Raw genomic sequence first — 25,232 nt, forward strand, 5'->3', positions numbered from 1 at the left:
TGACTTCAGCTCATATGCTTAAATGCCCCTCTGTACCTAATAGATGGAGAATTGATAATGCTCCAAACAGAAATTAATCAAGTGGAAATTAATTAGAAATCAAGATGTAAAAAGAGGTCACTAGATTTAACAGTGAGTAAGGGGAAGTTCGGTGTATTAGAATGAGAAATCAATTAAATTTTGGAAAATTATGGGAAAATGTTTAATGTAACTTGAAAGTAAGTTTACAAAGGAATTTAAAAGTCAATGATGACAGGCAGCAATAATCTGTATAGTTAGACAAAATTTGGAACAATAATTGGAAAGTTGCTTCATATTTCAATATCAGTTTTTTTGCATCTGAAATATAAATAATCCTATTTTATTTTTATATTTTCTTTTTAGCCACATTTGCATCATGTGGAAGTTCCTGGGTCAGGGATCAAACCCATACCACAGCAGTGACCCAAGCCAATGCAGTGACAATGTCAGATCCTTAACCCACTGTACAAACAGAAAATACCTCCTTAGGTTATTTTAGATGGATAAATTAAGTAATATACATAAAATCTCCTGTCACTAGGAATAATATTAGCCCTCACCTAATAAATGATTTTGCTCTGAAACTCTTGAAAAGTGTGATGAACAAAAACAAGTGCAGCAGTATGTGGAAGAGTAGAGGAGAAATATGGCAGACTATTAATGGAGAATAATTTCCTAAACATTTGACAGTAAAAAGAATTGCGGTAGGGATGTAATTGAATGGGATAATTGGAATTAAAGGAGGAAATATGTTTATAGACTGTAGAGAGAAATATACTGAAGATGGAAATATTGATGGAGAAATGCCTTAAAGGAAGCCTGATAGAATAAAGCTGAATCATAATTCTGAGAAACAATGGATTTGAGAGATTCCCCTGATAAAGTATTTCTTTGCCTTTTTTAAAATAAATTTATGTATTTATGTATTTATTTATTTTGTCTTGTTAAGGCTGCACCTGTGGCATATGGAAGATCCCAGGCTAGGGGGTCAAATTGGAGCTGTACCCGACGTCCTATGCCACAGCCACAGCAATGCCAGATCCAAGCCTCTGCAACCTGCACTGCGAGTCATGGCAACACCATATCCTTAACCCACTGAGTGAGGCCAGGAATCAAACTCATGTCCTCATATATACCAGTCAGGATCGTTACAGCTGAGCCACCATGGGAACTCCTTTCCCTTCTTTTTAAACCCTTTGAGTAATAGGAATTGGGTCATCTTTCAGGGCAAATGACATCAGAACAATTTTCAGAATATCTAAGCCAAGGTCTTCTTCTGCTAACAATTAGCAGTGTGACTTTGAGCAAACCACTCAGTGTTCACTATTTACTGAATACTTATGGCTCCCCCAAATTCATATTTTGAAACTCAACCTCCAGTGTGATGGTATTTGAAGGTTGGGCCTTTGGAAGGCCATTATGGTTAAATGAGGTCTTGAGAGTGGGTCTCTTATGATAGGGTTAGTGCTCTTATAAAAAGAGGAGACATGGGATCGTTCTCTCTGCATGCACAACCCAAGGAAAAGGCAAGTGGAGACATTAATCAGAAAAAGAGCCCTCTCCAAGAACGTGGTCATGCTGGCACCTTAATCTTGGACTTCTGACTCCAGAAACATGAAATTTAAATGTCTGTTGTTTAAAGCCACCTAGTCTATAGTATTTCATTATAGCAGCTGGAACTGACCTAAACAGTGTCTTAGGATTTACTTATCCATTTGTGTACTGAGGAAGTTAGACTAGATATCCTTGGAATCCTTTCCTGTTGTTCTGACTTTAATTTTGGCAGTGTGCAAAACAGGATCTTCTTGAATTTGGAACTTGTCTTTTATTTCTTAGTTCTTAACACTAATCCTCAGTCTTTGGGAAGTACCCTGAGGGAGTGAACTTTTAATACATTGCTCAGGTGAAGCCTGATGTTTATGAGCTAACTGTGTATATATCAGAATCAGAGCTTTCATTCTCCTTTGTTTCCCTTCCCTTTCTCCCTTCCTCCTCTCTTTCTTCTTTCTTTATTCTTTCCTTTCTTTCTTTTTCTTTTTTTTGTTCCTGTTTTTCTGGATTCCTACTTTTTTCCCAAATCCCCAAGAAAAGGTATTTCCTTCTCATTGCTCTAATTCTCCCCATTATTCACTGCTTAATTGGAAACTTGATTCAGGTACAAATAACGTAGAAAATGTTCCAAATAGTAAATAATGAAGATAAGCATTGTACACAATATTGAATAAAGTATATTTAATAAATACAAATCAACTGAAAATTAAGAATATCATCCATTTTAATGTTTTGATGATTTGCAAACCTGAGATTTCTTTTTTGAAAAGCAGAAAATTATGTAAACTATATCAATATTAACCTTTTAAAATAAAATATTTCACCTTTTAAAAATCAACTATAATTTCCAGAATTATTTAATATAGAAATCTACTAAACAGCTTTGCAATTTGTGTGTTTAATATGTCCAGGCAAACTGCTCAAAGATTAAACTGGATTTAGGCTTCAGCTCCAGGAGATTATAATATCCAGGTCAATATTTAGTTAGTAAAACATGTCTTGTGTCTACTACTAGCAGTATTCTAAGACTGACACCAAAGATAAAAGCATAAAAACAATGCCAAAATATGCAGTCAGTTTAGCTAAGATATAGACAAAACTTAATGGAAAACACTGACTTCCAATCTGTACCATGAGAGCTACCCAAACCACTATAGAGACAATGCCAGATACTTAACCATCTGAGCCACAGGGAAACTCCTGAGTTCTATAATCTCGACTAAGGCAGTCACTAAGTAATTGAATTACATTGTTTTTCTAAACAGGAAAGGTATGTTCAAAATTTCACCTACGTCTCCAAATTCTGAGTAAACATAATTTATATTCCTCCAAAATTAAATAAATAAATAGAAAAGTAATTCCTTTTATTTTGTATGTTGAAATAAGATAGCCGAACCATTTAATGGACAAAACATTTTAGACAATTTTGCTTATGGTTATTAAATATTGATTTACTAAAGAATTTTATTTTAAAATCTGTCAGTTTTTCTAAAGAACAAAACAGGAGTTCTATACTACATATTGACATGCAGATTCCTTCATGAATCACTTGGAAGCATTAAAGGTCAATATTTGCATGACTTTATAGGCTCTTTTCAGTCCTAATTCTGTAATTACCATCAGTTCTATAAACTCCAATACACACCTACCTTTACACTAAGATCCCATATAGACTTTTACATATGTGCAGTTATACACACACACACATAAACTGCAAATACATAGTTGTGCATACCTGTCACATTTCCGACAAAAGATTATAAAAGGAGTAATAAAAGTTTTCCAAAAGAATACTTTCTTATTTCCAGAAAGACAGTGTAAATCAAAAGTTTTCAGATATTTTGATTTGGGAAAGCGTTTTTTAAAAAAGAAAAGAGTTGAAATCACCGTGCATTTTAGATCTCCTATCCCATTAGCACTTTTTCCAATTATTTCTTGGGAAGAAAGTCTTAACATAATAATGATTTCTGTATTGTGCTGGGGAAAGGTAAAGTTTATGATACAGTGCTAATATGATACAGTTGAAATGCTTAATACCATAAGACTTTCATACCATTTCTTATCACATTAACACAGGGACACTATTCCTCTCTTGGCCAGCTTAGTTTCCCCATTGCCTGCAACTATTGGAGATTCATGAATATTTAAGCGTTGTGAAAGTAAGCTCTTACTGACCCTGTGCTATAGCTCAAAAGCTGAAGTTGGCTTTTTTTTTTTGCCTTCCAGAGGTTGTATTTTCTCAGGAAGATTCTATCACCTGCAGAGGAACACAACATCTGAGAGAAAGGGGTAGGCCTTCCAAAGACTGGTATTCTTCTGTGTCATCCAGTCACTATATCAGGCCAATGGGCTGCAGGCAGCAAATCCTCCATGTTAGCAGCAAGAGGAGAGGTATGAATGTTCAGAGAGTTTCCGTTTTTACCTTGTCAATTTTCTTGCTGATGTCTTAGAGTTGTGAATGTAGCAATTTAACAGTTTACTACTTATAACCTAAAGCTGATAGTTTTGCATAAGTATTTTGCATAGGCTCTAGGCCATTTCCTGTATTTGCTTATGTGATTCTGTATTATACCTGATTCTTTTCAGTGAAAGAAAATAAAATAGCAGTGAATGAATCTGGATTCTAGAGTGACTTTTTTTTTTTTGCCATTTCTTGGGCCACTCTCGGGGCATATGGAGGTTCCCAGGCTAGGGGTCTAATCAGAGCTGTAGCCACCCGCCTACACCAGAGCCACAGCAATGTGGGATCCGAGCCGCTTCTGCAACCTACACCACAGCTCACGGCAACGCCGGATCGTTAACCCACTGAGCAAGGCCAGGGATGGAACCCACAACCTCATCGTTCCTAGTCGGATTCATTAACCACTGCGCCACGAAGGGAACTCCCTCTAGGGTGACTTTTAATTTGTAAGTTTTTATTTTGCAAAGTGGATGGGTAAGACATTCATTCCATATATTGAAAATGCTGGCCAGTTATAATGTGGTTTCCAGTAGCAATTAAGATAGCCTGTTACTTTCTTTGTTTAATTAAAGAGATGGGAAAATAAGTGATTTTACCAGATTTAGATTATAAATTCTTCCTTAGAGTCTGTTTAGTAAAATCAGTACACATGCTTACTGCTAAATAGCAATAATAATTAACAAGAGAAAGTAATAAGGTTATTAGCCTAAATAGCTTGACACAATCACTGGGAATAAGGATTTCATCTTTGGTGTGTATTCATCCTGAGGTTGGCAAGGGAGAGACTATTTGAGGTAAATTTGGATTCTGTTGAGAAAAAAGAAGTGAGGAAAGCATCCTGCATAGGTCAGAGCCAATGTCACTGTGTCTTATTTTAAAGATTTTCTTCATTTATATATGTATTTTACTTGGGAGAGAGAGAAAGTTAGTTATTTTTTAATTGGTATAGAGTTTAAGTTTTGGAAAATGAACACATTCTTAAAATGGGTGTGCAATAATGTGAATATACTTACTACTACTGAAAGTTTACTTAGAAATGGTCAAAGTGGCAAATTTTATGTTATGCATTTTTAATATAATAAAAACTACTAAATCTATTTATAAAATATAAGATCATTTAGAATAACTTAAACTATTAAAGCCATTTTCTATTATTCCAATCAGTCTGTTTGTGAAATTGTGTTTTTAATTAATTTATAGATTTTGCCTCAAGGACATTTTAATTATTTCTGTCTCATCATAACACAAATTACTGCAACATTGCTGTACTGAATATGATTTACTCTTTTTCAATATTAACCTGATAAATATTGAAGTTAATTAGTTTATCTTCATAACAGAATAAAAAAATGTAGATTATAGGGCACTAGGGTGCAATACTTTAAATTGATAAATCATTGAGAAAGTTGTAAGCTTACTCCCTTTACACATCTAAAACTACTTTTATGCATCTCCTCCCCTATAACAATTCTCAACTGTACCATAAGAGTGATTGGTTTTTGCTCCTAAAATTTTGGCATGGAAAAGGCTTTGATTAAAAATTATAAAACAAATGAGGATAGATATAAAGAAAGGTACAGTTGTGACATGAAAATATCTCATGGATATATAATACTGCAAGACAGAGTTTCAGAGGTTAATGTCCCTTAAGAAATTTATTTTAAGACAAAGTAAAGAATGAAGATTTCCTAATTATGATAAATCTTTTAAAATAAATGTGAAACTCTTCTCTATTATGATAAGCACAGTCAGTTTTACCAGTAACAAATTGGTTCTTGACAAGTTAATTGGGTGGTTGATTTCACATACTCAACTTTTGCCTAACCAAAAAATTAGACTGATGAAAAGTGAAAGTTGGGGTATACATTACAAATTCCTTTACTACCAACATCACCAAATAACCATACTTCTAAATACCTGAAATGCTGGTGATTGGCAAGGCAGGAGGTGAAAGGGAGGTAGAGAGGAGACAGATAAAGCCACCTGAGTATGCTATTTAACTCCATTTGGTAAAATAGTGAATTTATGTTGTTGTTAATTCTTCGTGTTATATTTCCCCCCAGGGAAATTTTTTTTTTTTTATTTTAAGGAAAGGATTATATACCTATGGATATTGACAATTTTTCACAAATATAAATTTGCTGTGTAGAAACATTTAGACCCAATTTTCTATTTAGTCTCAGAGTTATTAGCAAGCAAGCTGTTAATTTGTTTATTTTTAAAACTGAATTAATAGTGACTATCTATTCAGGATCATTTGGCTTTTCTGTGTTTAAAATGACTTGTAAATAGGTAATCTTGTCACCATTTATTACCATTAGCATATTCTTATATTTTACTTTAGATAATACAGAAACAATATAGTTTTATCAGTCACAAACTACCAAGAAAAAAATCAAGTTCTAATTACATGACATCAATGTTTTATATTTCTCTTTATAAAAATTTTCTATAAGCCATATAGTCATTATTTTTGAAAAAAAAAAACAGAAAAGCAATAGAAATTCTATTAGTATTAATCCATCCAAATTCTAGGAAAATGTAAGCACCCAGCTATTTAAAACAGCACTATAAGCTGCTGCTACCTTGTGGACATTTGACTAGATAGAGCAAACAGCTGTGAAACAGAGCTGTGATTTTGGCAGCATCAAGGGAAAAATAAGAGCTAATATTCAGACGTTTGCATAAGATACAGAATCTAAAACCTTCCTGATTGGCTACAACTTTCTGTTAATAATAAGTGGAATTATCAGGACCTCACAAAAATTGCAATCTAGTCTTCCGTCACCTCAATGGTCCAGTAAAAATCATGTTATTGTTGGATTCAATATCTCCTGAATATTTAGTGCCCCAAAATGATTCCAATTGAAGCATGAAACTTCTCTCTGGGAAAAAGTTCTGCCAATTTAGGCTTCAAATCATCCCACAGAATAATATTTACACAATGCCTAAACTACAGATTAAAATAACTAGACATAAAAGAAAATAAGAAACAATGAATGAAAACCAGTAGAACACAGATAAAATAAGCCATAGTACAAAACATGAGATAATGAGAGTTCCCTGGTGGCCTAGCAGTTAAGGATCCAACATTGTCAGTGCTGTGGCTTGGCTCAATCTCTGGTCCAGGAACTTCTGCGTTCTGTGAGGGCATGGCCAAAAATATGAGATAACAAACTTGTCATATACAAGCTATGAGTTATTCAGATTTTTAGATTACAGAGATTAAAGAACTATAAAAAGTGATATACCAGTTTGGAAAGTAACCAAATAGATATTCTAAAAATGGAAAAATACAATTTAAATTAAAAACTATAGATTTGGAGTTCCCATTGTGGCTCAGTAGGATAAGAACCTCACTAATATCCATGAGGATGCAGGTTCGATTCCTGCCCTTGCTCAGCGGGTTAAGCATCCAGCATTGCCACAAGCTGCGGCATAGGTTGTAGATGTGGTTCAGATCCAAGTGTTGCTATAACTGTGGCATAGGCAGGCCACTGCAGCTCTGATTCAATCCCTAGCCTAGGAACTTCCATATGTTACAGGTGTGGCCTTGAAAATAAAAAAACCAAAAACCAAAAAGCAATCTCCTATAGATTATATACAATTAAATGAGATTTGTTGAGCAAAATTATTGAATAATAGATAAAAATATGTACATATAGAATAGAAAATGAGACATAAAAGATACAATGAGGAGTTTCCATTGTGGTTCCATGGGTTAGGGACTGACATAGTGTCCATTCCAGAGGATGTGGGTTTAAACCTTGGCCTCACTTAGTGGGTTAAGGATCTAGCCTTGCTGCAAGGTGTGGCATAGGTTGCAGATGTGGCTCTGATCCAGCATTGCTGTGGCTGTGGCTGGCAGCTGCAGCTCTGATTCTACTCTTAGCCTGGGAACTTCCATATTAACAGCTGTGGCCATAATAAAAGAAGAAAAAAAGAAAAAAGATACTCCCAAATTTATTATATCTCTATTACTATCTTCTGTGATATAATAATACAGAAAACAGTGAGTGAGAACTTTGATTTTTTTAAAAAAATCATTACCTGGAATACTATGCTGAATTAATTATATATTTCAAAATTATTTTCAAAACATACATTTTCAAGCAAACATAAACATACATTTCACTGCTGAGAAAACTACATTAAAGGAAATTATAGATATATATACCAGTGTAAAGAAAAGTGATCCCAAAATGTACTACTTTGGGAGTAAGAAGGAATGAAAAGGAAAAACAATGAGGTAAACATATGGAAGAAAAAAAACCCAAATAGTAATTGTATAAAACTACCAAATAAATAAACAAACAAACTCTTTTGATTATAAAATAGAGAATTAAAATAAGCAATGAGATCCTGCTATGTGGCACTGGAACTATGTCTGGTCACTTATGATGGAGCATGATAATGTGAGAAAATAGAAGGTGTACATGTATGTGTAACTGGGTCACCATTCTGTGCAGTAGAAAAAGAAATTGTATTGGGGAAATAATTAAAAAATTAAATTAAAAATAAAAATAAGTATAGAAATATCACATAAATTGACAGAGAATAAAATCTTTCATTGTTTTAAACTCATTATTTATTAAGTAGGAAAGCAAAGATTTTGATTCAAGTTAGACTTAAGCAGTGAATGTACATTGAAGTCCAGATGAGCCATTACAAAAAATATCTGATTTTCAAATCAAACTCACATCCTTTATCAAGTTTTACCATTAATTTCAAGAATAGAAGTGAACAAGAGGCTCTGACCAAGCAGTGGGAGGTATATGCATTGAGCTAATCCACAAGATTTTTCTCTTATGGAACACCCAGTATCTGGCCCAGATTGGAAGACTTCCCTAAATGAGGTATATAACTTACCACCTCACAGAGCTGGAAGTGTTTATTTTATAAAATACGTATATTTAATGCTCCCATCTTACATGATGTATTTTTATTTTTTATTTTTGGCTGTTCCAACAGCATGTGAAATTCCTGGCCAGGAGTTGACCCTGCACCACAGCTACAACCAGAGCCAGTGATAATGCCACAGTATTCTGAAAGTTGTAAGGTGGTGTGACTCACTGTTTTGATTTGCATTTTCCAATGGTTAGTGTTGTTTACCGTCTTTTCAAATATGTTAGCCATTTGGATGTCTTTTTTGGAAGATCGTTTACTTGGGTCTTTTGCCCATTTTTGAATCATATTATTTCTGTTTTTTTTTTTTGTTGTTGTTGTTGTTGTTGTTGTTGTTGAGTTGTAAGTGTTCCTTCTATGTTTTGAATATTAACAGTTTGTAGGATATATGGTTTGAAATATTTTCTCCAGTTCTCTAGGTTGCCTTTTTATTTTGTTGATTATTTATTTTATTGTACAGAAGCTTTTTAGTTTGAAATAGTCCCACTTGTTTGTTTTGTTTTGCTTTTTTTTGCCTGTGCTTTTGGTTTGCCTATGTAGATCCAAAAATCATTGCCAAGAGGTTTTTCCCTTTAGTTTTCTCCCAGGAGATTTATAGTTTCAGGTCTTACATTTAAATCTTTAGTCTATTTTGAGTTAATTATTATGTATACTGCAAGTTAAGGGTCCAAATTATTTTGAATGTAGCTATCCTGGTTTTCCAGCACCATTTATTGAAGAGGCTATCCTTACCCCATTGTCTACTTTTAATGCCACTGTTGAAAATTACTTGTCATAGAGTTTCCTTTGTACTCATTTGGTTAAGAACCTGACATAGTGTCCATGGAAATGCAGGTTTGATCCCTGGTCTCAGTGTGTTAAGGATTCAGCATTATTGCAAGCTGCAGTGTAGGTCACAGTTGTGGTTTGAATCTGGCATTGCTGTACCTGTGGTGAGGGCCAACTGCTCCTCTATTTCAACCTTCAGCCTAGGAATTTACATATGCCATAGGTGTGGCCCTAAAAATAAAACAAAAGAGGAGTTTCCATAGTGGCTCAGTGGTTAATGAATCCGACTAGGAACCATGAGGTTGCAGGTTCAATCCCTGGCCTTGCTCAGTGGGTTAAGGATCCAGAGTTGCCGTGAGCTGTGGTGTAGGTCACAGACACGGCTTGGATCCCACATTGCTGTGACCCTGGTGTAGGCCAGAGGTTACAGCCCCAACTGAACCTCTAACCTGGGAATCTCCATATGCCACAGGTGTGGCCGTAGAAAAAGACACACACATACACAAAGAAAACAAAAGAAAAGAAAATTAGTTGACTTATTTTCTTTTTTGTTTTTATTTTTTTGTCTTTTGTCCTTTTTAGGGCCACACTCATGGCACAGCCACAGCAATGCCAGATCTGAGCCACATCTGCAACCTATATCATAGCTCACAGCAACATTGGATCCTTAAACCACTGTTTGAGGCCAGGGATCGAACCCACAACCTCATGGTTCCTAGTTGGATTCATTTCCACTGCACCACAATGGGAACTCCCTGACTTATTTTCATGAGTTTATTTTGGGCTGTCTACTCTGTTCCATTGATCAGTTTTTATGCCAGTACCATAAAGTTTTTATTACAATAGCTTTGTAACATAGTTTGAAATCAGGAAGTATAATGCCTCCAGTTTTGGTCTTCTTGCTTAGGATTGCTTTAGCTACTTTGGAGTCTTTTGTGTGTTTTTTTCAGAGTTTTTAGGACTATTTAAACCTCTATTTAAACTCATGTCTATTAGTTATTAGTAAAACAAGCCAAAAAATTAATACATATATAGAGGGTCTAAGAAACCCATTAACAAATTTTACCGAATGTCATGTAGAGAATATACTACCCAAGCAACTGGAGAATATATATTATTTTAAGTGCAATGACACAATTTTAATTATTAACCATGTGGTGCCCCATAAATCAGGTCTCAAAAATTTTCAGGTGATTCAAATCACAGAGTATGTTCTTTGACAACACTACCTTAGTCCAGACAACAATAATTAATGATTAAAAGTCTTCATGCACATATGTGGGAATTAAGACATGACCCACCTAATTACTAAATGGTAAAATCAAAAAGCTCCTGGATCTGGGTTGATAGCAGTAGATGTGGAAGTTTAAAAAAAAATAAAGAAGAAAATTTCTTATACATAATAGGAAAAAATGGGAGCCAAAAAACACAGATCAATTTTCAACTCATCAATTCACTTCCACTAAAACAATGAAGTCGGTGTACAAGCAAAGTAAGACATTTAAAAACATGAAAAAATTCATGAAATTTATCTCTCATGCATGCTTTACTACTAAGATACTGAAGAATGTACTCCGCAAAAGTTGGTAAAACAATTAAGAGAAAATGCTGAGTGCAGGAAATGATATAACTGATTGAAGAGAGTAGCAACAAGAAATCTCATCATGGGCTGTAAATCTACAGAGGAGAGCAGATTGGAAGTATAAGATTTCAGAAGTCCAGAAAAACAAATAATCAAATAGACTAAGTTAATAAACACATACAATATAATTTAGAAAATAACCTTAATATTATCAGATTAATGGTTATCAACTATGATTGTCTATCACTTTAGCATAGTCTGGGGAGCTTTAAAGTGATAATAGTGGTTGAGAATTACTGAAGATTTTTTGAGTTAATGAGTCTAACTGTGGTAAGTTGGCAGATGTGGTAGGTGTTGTAGGGGAGAGTATACCTCAAGGGCAGAGATTGGAATTCATCATACTCCAGGGCAGGCAGATGACTTTATCATACTCCTCATTTCACAGCCTTTGTTATCATTGGTCCTTGCATGATCTCACACCTAAATTTTTTATTTCCTTTTATCCCTATGCTGTACTTAATTTCTTCTCCCATCATATGAAAGCACACATGGTTTGTTATATATTGGCTATATATTACTTGCATCCATATGCATAACTATGTGTGTATCATAATTATTCAAAATAGGTATTGATTTGAATACATCAATTTAGCTGTGGAAATATTGATGAGTGATATATCTTTGCTTATTTTTTTTTTCCATTGAGTACTATGTTACAAGGTTATTCTATGTTTTCTGTGTATCTCTACTCCATTTCTGTGGAATGAAAATTTACGTGGAACAGCAATAGAGTGTTATTTCTCAGGATTCTAGAGAAATTCTGCTGGTTGTAAATGGTCATACTTATGTCTTTGCATTTGGATGTAAAGTCTTTAATGCTTGGGGCAGATGGGATAGCTTGGCATTTCTTTCCTTGTGGTTTTTATCTGGGTTATTTTACATCACATTTTCTCATGGTTCCCAGAGATCAAAAAAATACTTCATCTAGGAAGTAGAACAGTATCATCTTTTTTCATTCTACATTAATCAAAACAACTCAAAGTCCAGCCCAGATTAAAGGGGCAGGGAAATAGTCCATACTTTTTAATGGCAGAAATAACTAAGTAACATTGCAAAAGGCAAGGAAAAGAGAGGCATACTTCATTGAAAATATCACTATAATCATCAGCCATATAAATAAAACAACATATAAATTATTAATGAAGGGGAAAAAAAGAAAAATAAAGAGTAACCATAGACTATTCCATGGCACTAAACAATATTTACATAGTCATCATAATAGTGTAAATACTTGAGGAGTGATCAACATGCCAGAGGAGTAAGACGTGGCTCTCACTTTCTCCCACAAACACATAAAAAAAATAGAAATCCACATGTAGAATGATTTGTACAGAAAATCTACTGAATGCTGGCAGAAGACCTTAAACCACCAAAACGGGCAAGAAACCCTCCACATAACTTGGTAGAACACAAGAAATAAAAAAGAGAGAAAGAGAGAAAGAAAAGAATTAGGATAGGACTAGCAATCCTGAGAGAGGATGCAAAAGAGGCAAGGGACCCACATCCTGGAATTCATATAACTGACAGGGAGATCAGCCAAAACAGGGGGACCTCAGCATCTCAGAATAAAATACAGTAGCTGGACTGAGGAGGGCAAAGCAGAGATTCCCACACAGGCCATTGATAACATTGCCGCTGGACATCACAGCCCGGGATGCTCAGACAAAGGATGGGTGCTGAGGCTCAAACCCCGGAGGTCAGTTCTCTGGAGAGGACTATGATTGGCTGTGTGGAGCAGACTAAGGGGCTTAGGGGATGGTACATCACAGGTAGGAAGTGGAGTGTCATAGCCAAGGGAACCTGTGAGGAGGCCTAGGCACACAGGAAAAGCAAGGTGACATTGTTAGGAAGGGTGAGAAGAGAAGGGGTGGACCACCATGGGAATATCTTTCCCTGTGCACATGTGGACTCTCAAAGGGCAGGGTACCTATGCAGCAGGCTATGGGTGGTGAGGCACCATTTGTGTGGGCAACAGGCAAAGCGATGTCTCTTGTGTGGGCTACAGGTGGCTGGGAACTTCTCACATGGACTAAGGGTAGCAGGGCACCTTCTGCATGGGCTAAGCATGGCACAACACCTCTTGCAGGGTCTACAGGTGGTGGGGGGAAACCATGGCAGTCATCTAAGACAACAGAGGTGGTGAGGCCCGCCACTACTAGGGGTCCTTGAACAGATACAACCTGTGGCCCTAGTCACTTCAGAGGTCAGCAGAGGAGGGCACTGCAACCTAGCACCAACTGTTGTGGATCTCACTCCCCTGGGAATGCACATGCCAAGTCGCTGCCACTGCCAAATACTCTGGGGGATTCCTACACATGACCAAGGATCACTGCCTCTTCCCAGAGCCCTGCAACTAGGAGTAGATTGTGTCACCTCCACACAGCTCCTTGCCATTGTCAAGAGCCCACCAACCAGGAACTGGCAACTAGCCCTGCCCATTGACTCCATCTCCCTGGAAACAAATGCAGCACCAAATCAAGGGGATAAGAGCTGCACACACTGAGGAAAGAGACCCCAAAGCAGCCCTAATACCACAAATAAATAGTTAGCCTTCATAAAATACACAGGGGCACTCTTGCATGTAAATAGCCCTCTAAGATTACAGTAGTGGTTTTCCCTAAACTCACAGAAGAAGAACATAAGCAAAAAGAAAAAGCACAGGAACCATTCCCAGTTAAAAGAACAGAAGAATTCACCTGAAGCAGCAAATAATGAATCAAACCTCCACAGTCTAATACACATCAAGTTCAAAAAGGAGATAGCAAAAATACTGAAGGAATTAAGACTGAATATGAAGGAATTAAGAGCAGATATGAACTGTAATGCAGATAACTTTGGAATGGAACTAGAAAAAATAAGGAGGAGCTCAGAAAATTAGAAAATTATTTTGCAGAGATGCAGCCTGAGTTAAAGGTACAGAAGAACAGAATGAATAATGCAGAGGAATGAATTAGTGATTTAGAAGATAGAAAAATCAGGAGAGCAGAGAGAAAAATCAAATAAAAAAAATGACAGCAATATAAGAGACTCACAGAATAATATAAAGCAGGCCAAATTATGCTTTTCCAGAAGGAGAAGAAAAAGAAAAGGGGATTGAAAATATATTTGAAGAAACTACAGTTAAACTATTTCCAAATCTAAAGGAATCAGATGTCAAGATACAGGAAGTATAGAGGGCCCCAAACAAGTTGAACCCAAACAGACCCACACCAAGACATATTATAATAAAAATGGCAAAAGTTAAAGAGTGAATTCTAAAGGCAGCAAGAGAAAAAAAAAGTTAATTTTAAGGGAACTCCAATAAGTCTATCAGCTGATTTCTCTACAGAAATGATACAAGCCAGAAGAGAGTGGTAAGATAAACTCGAATTTATAAAAGGGAAAACCTTACAAAGATAGAATATTCTACCCAGCAAGAATACCATTTAAAATAGAAGAATTAAATAAATAGAAATAAATAATTACTTCAACAACAACAACAACAAAACTGAAAGAGTAAAGCAATATTAAGCCCATTCTAAAAGAAATAATGAAAAGGTTCCTGTAAATAAAAAAGAAGTAAGGAGAAACAGGATTGAGGAAGTCACAATTGGAAAGCAATCACTTAAAAAGCCAGTTTATAGACCTAAAAAAAAAAACAAAAAACAAAAGACAAAAAAAAACTATTTAAAAGTGACAATAAACACAAGGAAGAACAAAATGAACAAATATGAAGATTTAAAAAAAGGATTTCAAAATCATAAAATGTGGGGAAGGAAAGTAAGAAAATCTAGATTCCTTTTTCTTAGAAAGTGTTTGAACCTATCAGGCTAAAGCAAGCACATATAGGAAGGAGTTAATGTACTTGAAAAATAGGCAAACGCAAATCAAAACCAAACCATACATTCGCAAAAACTAAAAAGAAGAGAACACAGGCATAAAATAAAAGAAAATCATTCAATCAAAAAACATAAACAAAGGAGAAACATGGAATCAATTGGAAAACAAGGCTCAAAATGGCAATACATGAATATTTACTAATAATTACCTTAAATTACAATGGACTGAATGTTCCAATCAAAAGAGAGGGTAGAAGACTGGATAAAAAAAAACAAAACAAGAGCCTCCAATATGCTACCTACAAGAGACTCATCTAAGGGCCAGTGGCATAAAAATTTAAAGTGAGGGGATGGGAAAAGATATTTCATGTGAATGGAAAAGACAGGAAAGTGGGAGTTGCACTACTCATATCAGACAAAACAAACTTTAACACCATACACAAAAATAAACTCCAAATGGATTAAAGACCTAGATAGAAGACCAGACACTATCAAACTCTTAGAGGAAAACATAGGCCAAACACTCTGACATAAACGACAGCAACATCTTCTCAGATCTACCTCTCAGAGTACTGACAACAAAAACAAAAATAAACAAATGGGACCTAATCAAACTTCAGTTTCTGCACAGCAAAGGAAACCTAAACAACACAAAAAGACGACCCACAGAATGGGAGAAAATCTTTGCAAGTGAATCAACTGACAAGGGATCAATCTCCAAAATTTATAAACACCTTCTTCAGCTCCATACCAAAAAAACAAACAAGCCTATCAGAAAATGGACAGAAGATCTAAGCAGACAGTTCTCCAAAGAAGACATACAGATGGCCAAGAAACACATGAAAGGATGTTCAACATCACTCATGATTAGAGAAATGCAACTCAAAACCACTCCAAGGTACCACCTTACACCAGCCAGAATGGCCATCATCCAAAAGTCTACAAACAATAAGTGCTGGAGAGGGTGTGGAGAAAAAGGAACCCTAGTACACTGTTGGTGGGATTGTAAATTGGTGCAACCACTGTGGAAAGCAGTATGGAGATGACTCAGAAAACTAAACATAGAACTACCATTTGATCCAGCAATCCCACTCCTGGGCATCTACCCAGAGAAAACCACGACTCGCATAGACACATGTACTCCAATGTTCATTGCAGCACTCTTTGCAATAGCCAAAATATGGAAACAACCTAGATATCCATCGACAGAGGAGTGGATCCAGAAGATGTGGTACATATACACAATGGGATATTACTCAGCCATTAAAAAGAACGAAATACCAGCATTTTTTGCAACATGGATGGGCCTAGAAACTATCATGCTAAGTGAAGTCAGCCACACAATGAGACACCAACATCCAATGCTTTCACTGACGTGGAATCTGAAAAAAGGACAGGCTGAACTTCTTTGTGAATAGATGCTGACTCACAGACATTGAAAAACTTATGGTCTCCAGAGGAGCCAGTTTGGGGGGTGGGGGGATGTGCTTGGGCTATGGGATGGAAATCCTGTGAAATCAGACTGTTATGATCATTATACAACTACAGTTGTGATAAATTCATTTGAGTAATAAAAAAAAAAGACTTTAAAACAAAAATCAAAATGAAGACAAAGAAGGACAATGTTTAATGATAAAAGGATACATTCAAGAAGAGAGTAGTACAATCATCAATATGTATGCCTTTTATGGGAGCATCCAAATACATACAGCAAATACTAACAAACATGGAAGATAAAATCTGGTGATATAATAATAGTAGGCGATTTCAACATCAAAGGACAGATCCTCTAGATAGAAAATCAATAAGACAACAGAAATAATAAATGACACAATATAAAACTAGACTTAATGGATATTTTCAGGACATTACATCCAAAAAAGATCAGAATATACAATCTTTTCAAGTGCACATGGGATATTCTGAAAGATTGACCAAGTACTGGGGCACAAAACTAATCCCAACAAATGGAAATTATTTTAAGTAACTTTTCTGACAACAATGGCATTAAACTAGAAATCAACCACAGGAAAAATAATGACAAAAAAGTGACTACACAGAGACTAAACAACATGATATTAAAAAAGCAATGGTTCAATGAGGAAATCAAAAGGGAGATTAAAGTATACATCCAGACAAATGATAATGGCAACACAAACATTAAAAATTAATGGGATGCCATAAAAGCCATTCTTAGAGGAAAGTTCATAGCGATACAGCCCTTCAGGAGAAAAGGAAAAAAAAAATCTCAAATCAACATCACAACCTACCACCTAAAACAATTAAAGAAGGAAGAACAAACAACATCCAAGGTAAGCAGAGAAAGGAAATCATAAAAATCAGAGAGAACCAATAAAACAGACTCAATAGCAATAGAAAAAATCAATATAACCAAGAACTTGTTCTTTGAAAGGGTAAACAAAATCAACAAAACTCTGGCTACAGTCACCAAGAAGAGCTAAAGAACACAAATAAACAAACTAAGAAATGAAAAGGGAGAAATTTCAATGGATAATGCAGAAATAGAAAAAACATAAGAGTTTGCTATGAACAATTTTATGCTAACAAATTTGACAACCAAGTAGAAATGGACAACTTTCTGAAGACTTACAGCCTGTGAAAACTGAATCAGGAAGAAATAGATCATTTGAACAGACAGATCACTAGAAAAGATTGAATATGTAATAAAAACATTCCCTACAAACAGAAGTCCAAGGCCAGATGGCTTCACAGGATAATTTTACTGAACATACAAAGAACTTATACACATTCTTCTGAAACTTTTCTAAAAGATTGAAGAAGGGACACTCCCAAAGGCATTCTTTGTAGCCAGCATCATCTTAATACCCAAACCAAACAAAGATATTATCAAAAAAGAATTATAGGCCACTATCTTTGATGAATATAGAAACAAAAATTCTCAACAAAATTTTAGCCTATTGAATCCAACAACATACAAAAAAGATCACACACCACAATCAATTGGTATTCATCTCAAGTTCACAAGGATGGTTCAACATAAGAAAATCAATCAATTTCATATACCACATTAACAAAAGAAAGATCAAAACCCACATGATCATCTCAATAAATGCAAAAAAAAGCATTTGACAAAAACCAGCAACCATTCATGATAAAAACTCTTACCAAAGTGGATATGCCATTTGCATCAACATGGATGGAACTTGAGATTTTCATACTAAGTGAGGTAAGTCAGAAAGAGAAAGATAAATAACATATGATATCACGTATCTGGAATCTAAAATATGGCATAAATTAATTTATCTATGGAAAAGAAACAAACTCATGGACATGAAGAACAGATTTATGGCTGCCAAGGGGGAGGAGAGGGAATGGGATGGTTTGGGAATTTCGGGTTAGCAGATGCAAACTATTGCATTTGGAGTTTTTCCCTGTGCCATATAGCACAGGGAACTATATGTAATTACTTGTGATGGAACATGATGGGAGATAATGTAAAAAAAATAATGTAGTGCATATATATGTGTGTGTGTGTACATACATATATATATATATGACTGGGTCACTTTGCTGTACAGCAGAAATTGACAGAACATTGTAAATCTACTAAATAAAAATTAAAAATAATGTAAATACTATTTATCAATTTGAGTAAAGTGAGGTTGATAACTTTGAGACGGCTACATGTTCATCTAGCACCATAAAATATCTTTAAAAAATTTACAGATCAATAAATTAAGGAGAGGTAGCATAGTACATTATTTTAAAAACTGAAGTAAATGCTCAGAAAATAAGTTGGAAAAATTGAAAGTTTTTGCCTTTGGGGAGTAGTTTGTGGACTGGAAAATTCAGGAATTTCTACTTTTTGTTATGGGAATTTTGTCAATTTTATAAATACAATTTGAGTTATTTAAGGGAAATGAAAACCAAATGACTAAAAACAAAAAAAATAATTTGATGATTTTTTTTTTTTGCTCAAAATACCACTGTACTAGCCTCCCTAGAATAAATTTTTCCATCATCTAACTAGAATGTCTAAGAAGATAACAGAGTTAAGGGAAAATATCTCCTTTCTCCATAAACTAGGATTTGAAGTCAGTGTATTGCCAGACTTCAGAAGGAAGTTTTTCTAATCACAAGGCTGAAAAGACTGCTTTTTTTAAAAAGGCGCATACTGGCCTTTTCACCCCTAGTAAATCCCCATTGTGAGTCTCTACTCTTCTGGCTCAGATATTCAAGTGCCCTCACAAACTCAGACTGAAAGTTGGGCAAATCCTTTTCACAATGGCTCTATCTCATATCAGAACAGCCAGAGTAAGAGACGTTAAAATGATAATCTTCCCAAATCTATTTCTAGACCTTAACAAAAGCAGTTTGGCAGGAAATCATTGTGGCTGTGGTCAAGTGTGGCCTGGGGGAAGTAGCACATTACTTCTTTCAAAAGATGCCCAATAATAAATTAAAGTGCTTTAGATACAGCCAAGCCAGGAAAGAAGCCCTAGTAACAGTCAAATTGGTTTTGCATTTTTGTACTGTATTTTGCATTTAGTTTGCATAAAGTTGTATGTTACAATTTTTTTTAATGAACCCCTTCTCTAATAAATGTTAGAGAACATATGATTCAGGAAAAGCCGATCCCATTTCAGTTCAGTAAAACAGTAGAAAAAGAAAGCCTGTTTGGTACAAGGATTTGAGATGGAAGCTATGCGTATAAACATGCCTGCCTGTAAGCTATAAAATGAAGGGGTAATTGGAGTAGAAATAATCTTTGCATAGAATAAAGTTAAAGAAGATCTTCAATTTTACACACTATTTGGGTTATTTATGGCAAATACGCATAGCAAAAGTAATATAAGAAGATGCTGCATCATGTTAAGGATTTTTATTTTCCATAGTGACCACAAACTACTTTTATGATAAGAAATATCTATATTAATTTTTAAAAAGACTTGGTAGGACAATGAATAACTTATGGAAAAATAGGAACTAGAGAACTAAAAAAAAAAAAAAAAAACCCTCTAGACATAATAAACTTAGCAGAAAGACTAAGTTCTTTGGTAGCAAAAAATAGTTTAAAAAGTCACCAGTTGCACAGGATAGGTAACTATCAATTGGTTCTTTTTTCAACCCCCTCTTCTTTTCATGCTCCTGGCATTCTTGATTACCATGATTATAACACCATCCACATTTTTTTCTCCACTCTGTTTGACTTCTATGGTTGCATCTCTTCTTCTTCTAAGATGGTTAGTAAATTGGTAGAATTTGTGTATGTTCTTTTTATCCTGATAGCATTCTGGCAATATAAACATAATCTTGAATGTTGGATAGCTTGACCTCATTAAATAGTATGAAGTTATTTTTTAAGAGAACTTGAACCTCATAAGCAACAAACATCTAAATATAGATGTTATAATAACAATGAATACCTGGGGTGTAGTGTAATCTACTTGCTACTGTGGTCTTCCAAATCTTTCTTTCCATTAAAGGTACATTATATTTCCCTGCTTGTTGACTTTGGTCATTTTTTTTTTTTTTTGGCAAATGAAATATTAGTAGATACAATGAAAGCAGAAGTTTGAACTGTGTATATTTGGGCTTTTCAGGTTGCAGTCATTGCTGTGAATATAATTAACTAAGACTACTTCACTGGTCCAAGGAGGATGAGAAACATGGCAAACAGAACTGCCTCAAGATGATCCTTTCTTTGATCAGTTAACCACTCAGGCATGTGAGAAATAATAAATTGTTAATTTAGGCCACTGAGTTTGGAGATGCCTTTTTATATTGAATACAGAAATTGGTACTAAGTGGGATTTTGAAATTATATATAAATATATATTTGTGTTTATATGTATAGATATACATTTATAAATAGTCATATATATATTATTGGTTTTATGATTGGGAAGTAGTAGAGTGGTAGGTAAGAAAACTGTTATGAGATATAAGGAATTGGGTGCTCAAAAATTTGCAAACTGTGTTACCTGTTATGTAGGGTGCCCAGCTATTACAGTTTGCCTGGAACTGGGTGGCCTCTTGGAATATGGAATTTTCATTACTAAAACTGGGAATGTCCCAGGCAAATCAGAATGAATTGATCACCCTGTGAAATGTTGAAGCATTTGTAATTTGTAAGGTAATACAGTAAATGGACATGAAGAGCTTCCCCAGTTGGGTAAGATGGTAGCTCAGGCAGATACTCAAATTGTGAGCTATCACTGACTTTACTTGTGAATAATGCTATTCTGTAATAAAAAGGGCTGAGGAAAGAATCCTCCAGTTTGCAAACACTGGTTTGGAAACTAAAACTTTTTCTCATCTCTAACCTCACCTGGCAAAAAATTTCAAAATACGGTGCAGAAAGTAAAATATAAAACCAAGTCAAGGATGTGGTCCTAACGCCCCTTTGTTAAATTCCTAGATGACTTCATCACTTTCAATTCTAATTACAGAAGGAATAGTTAATCTGTATTAATTGACGATATATAGCCAAGGACTGCTGGAATTTTGGAATATGGAATGGATAGGCTCTATTTAGTATTATTGAAATACCTGGGGAATGTGGTACATTCCTATTATGACTGCTGTTAAAAGTAAAGGAGGAATTTGAAAGTGGTAAAAGCATGTGTGATGTAAATCAAAATATTCTGTTACGGTCAATCATAAATAGTTTATAATCTCGATATGATAGTTACATTTTCATAGTAGAAAAAATGCCTCAATAATAATGTTCAAAGCTCAAATATTATGAAAAATATCAGTGATTGACTCAAAGTAATTATAAAATATAGATAAATAATTTTATTAAGTGAAAAAATAAATACGCAATCAGATTATTGAGCAAAATTATTTTGTTATGTTTTGGAAAATCAATTATGCATGTAAGCCAGAATTGATTAAACAATATTAATTTGTTGATTATTTTATTATTTTAATTAATGTTTATGGTTTATTTTATTTCAGCTACATTAATGTAAAACTTTCTATTTTAAATTTCTAAAAATTATACCTCTGCAGTTTTCACAGCAGAATTTTTAAACCACAGATGAGAAACAAAACTTACTTTATATGCCAAAAAGAAATGAAGTTGCATTTCTCTTTAGCAAGAATTTCCCCTTATTTACTATTATAATACACATTGAGCAGTCAGTCAAAGCCATTTATTGCTTATTTGGGGCAAAGCATTGGGGGAATATATGAATGTTTCCTTATCTTTTTAAACATATTTTAAAGAAAAGAAACATCAGGAAATATCAACCTTCTCACCAACATTCTCATCAATCCACTTCTGTTTCACAATCTGAGAAACCATCACACCTATTAAGGAGGGAGAACTGTCTCAGAATAGCGAGAACATTACTCTGAGAAATGAGAATGAGCTGTATTGATCTAAAGAAGTTGTGTGGACAAACTTGCATCACTTATCATTGTGTATATTCATTTCACAAACCTTCATTTTGGCAGTGGAGAAAGTAAAAACAGTCAAACACCTACAGGAAACTGGTGTTCTTCCAATATCATACTCCACTGGGATTGTCACTGCCGTGTGCTGTGGCTACTGTGGCACAGGTTAGATCCACTGTCCAGGAACTTCTGCATGCCACAGGCATGGCCAAAAACAACCCTAAAAACAAACCAAAAAACCTCCCAAAACAATGTTCAGATTTAGCCTAGCTGCCCAGGTGCTACTCTACCTCCTCTTTTCTTTACCTATTACTGAAAAACACTATTTCTCTGATTCCTTTTTTTCTCAGTAAGTGGCATCACTATTGACTACAGTGACTAAGCTGAGATCTTTTATTTACTTATTTATGATTTTTAATTTTTCCATTGTAGTTGATTTACAGTGTTCTGTCACTTTCTACTGTACTGCAAAATGACTCAGTCATAGATACATATATAGTTACAGATATATGTGTGTATATATATATATATATATATATACACACATATATACATATTATTTTTATCACATTGTCCTCCATCATGCTCCATCACAAGTGACTAGATATAGTTCTCTGTGCTATACAGCAGGATCTCATTGCTTATCTGCTCCAAATGCAGTAGTTTGCATCTATTGGCCCCAGACTCCCATTCCATCCCACTCCCCTGCCCTTGGCAACCACAAGTCTACTCTCCAAGTCCACCCCAGAGTTTCTTGTCTGTGGAAAGATTCATCTGTGCCATATATTAGATTCCAGATATAAGTGATATTGTATGGTAATTGTTTTTCTCATTCTGACTTACTTCACCTGTATGAGAGTCTAGTTCCATCCATGTTGCTGCAAATGGCATTATGTCATTCTTTTTTATGGCTGAGTAGTATTCCATTGTGTACCACATCTTCTTAATTCATTCATCTGTCAATGGACATTTAGGTTGTTTCCATGTCTTGGCTATTGTGAAGAGTGTTGCAGTGAATATAAGGGTGCATATATATTTTGAATGAAAATTTTGTCCAGATATATGCCCAGGAGTAGCATTGATGGATCATATGGTTATTCCATATTTAGTTTTCTGAGGTACCTCCATACTGTTTTCCATAGTGGTTGTACAAATTTACATTCCCACCAATAGTGAATGAGGGTACTATTTCTCCACACCCTCTATAGCAAGTGTTATTATTGACTTGTTAATGATGGCCATTCTGACCAGTGTGAGGTGGTACCTCATTGTAGTTTTGAATTGATTTCTCTAATAATTAGTGATATTGAGCTTTTCTTCATATGCCTGTTGGCCATCTGTATATCTTTGTAGAATTGTCTATCCAGGTCTTTTTCCTGTTTTTCCATTGGGTTGTTATTTTATTTATTTATTTTTTTGCTATTGAGTGGTATGAGTTATTTGTCTATTTTGGAGATTAAGCCCTTGTCAGTTGCATCATTTTAAACTATTTTCTCCCATTCCATAGGTTGTCTTTTTTTTTTTTTTTATGGTTTCCTTCACTGTTAAAAACGTCTAAGTTTGATTAGGTCTTACTGGCTTATTTTTGTTTTTATTTCTATTGTCTTGGGAAGCTGACCTAAGAAAATATCTGTATGGTTGATATCAGATGTTTTGCCTATGTTGTCTTCTAGGAGTTCAATGGTGTCTTGTCTTATGTTTAAGTCTTTAAGCCATTTTGAGTTTATGTTTGTGCATGGTGTGAGGGTGTGTTCTAGTTTCATTGGTTTACATTCAGCTATCCTATTTTCTCAGCACCTCTTGCCAAAGAGACCGTCTTTTTGCCATTTTATATTTTTGCCTCCTTTGTTGAAGATTAATTGACCATAGGTGTCTGGATTTATTTCTGGGTTCTTGCTTCTGTTCTGTTGGTCTGTGTGTCAGTTTCTTACCAGTACCAAATAGTCTTGATTACTAGAGCTTTGTAATATTGTCTGAAGTCTGGGAGAGTTATGCCTCCTGCTTGTTTGTTTGATTTTTTTTTTTCTTCAGGGTTGCTTTGGCAATTCTGGTCTTGTACCACATATATTTCTGTTTTTTTTGTTCTAGTTCTGTGAAAAATGTCATGGGTAATTTGATAGGGATTGCATTGAATGTATAAATTGCTTTGGGTAGTATGGCCATTTTTAACAATATTCTTCCAATCCAGAGCATGAAACATCTATCCATTTTTTTGAATCTTCTTTAATATCCTTGATTAAAGTTTTATATTTCTTAGTATATAAGACTTTCACCTACTTGGTCAGTTTTAGTCCTATGTATTTAAGGATTTTTTGGTATGATTTTAAAAGATATTTTATTTTTATATTCCTTTCCTAATATTTCATTTTTAGTATACAGAAATGAAACTGCTTTCTGAATATTAATCTGGTATCCTGCCACTGTGCTGAATCAGTTCCAGTAGTTTTTGTGTGGAGTCCTTGGGGATTTTTATGTATAGTACCATGTCATCTGCATAGAGTGACAATTTTACCTTTTCCCTTCCAACTTGGATATTGTTTAATTCTTTTGTTTTTCTGATTGCTATGGCTAAGACTTCCTATACTATGTTGAATAAAATGGGTGAGAGTTGGCATTCTTGTGTTGTTTCAGATTTTAATGGGAAGGCTTTCAGCTTTTCTGCATTGAGTATTATATTGGC

The 25,232-nt window shown here is 34.8% G+C and overlaps 1 long non-coding RNA gene across 2 annotated transcripts in view; it reads left to right on the plus strand.

The window, feature by feature from the left end:
• LOC146398611 (uncharacterized) overlaps nt 1-25,232 on the plus strand; it is a 48,750-nt gene that overhangs the window by 18,696 nt on the left and 4,822 nt on the right. For both annotated transcript variants that reach the window (XR_014820052.1, XR_014820051.1), the window contains one exon: nt 3,799-3,963. This is a non-coding gene — a long non-coding RNA (uncharacterized LOC146398611). The remainder of the gene's footprint in view (nt 1-3,798; nt 3,964-25,232) is intronic.

Source organism: Sus scrofa, chromosome 11, assembly GCF_054392235.1.
Source record: "Sus scrofa isolate SSC_HxYL_T2T_F1_AM1 chromosome 11, Sscrofa_HxYL_maternal_Yorkshire_Landrace_v2.0, whole genome shotgun sequence".
Lineage (NCBI taxonomy): Eukaryota > Metazoa > Chordata > Mammalia > Artiodactyla > Suidae > Sus > Sus scrofa.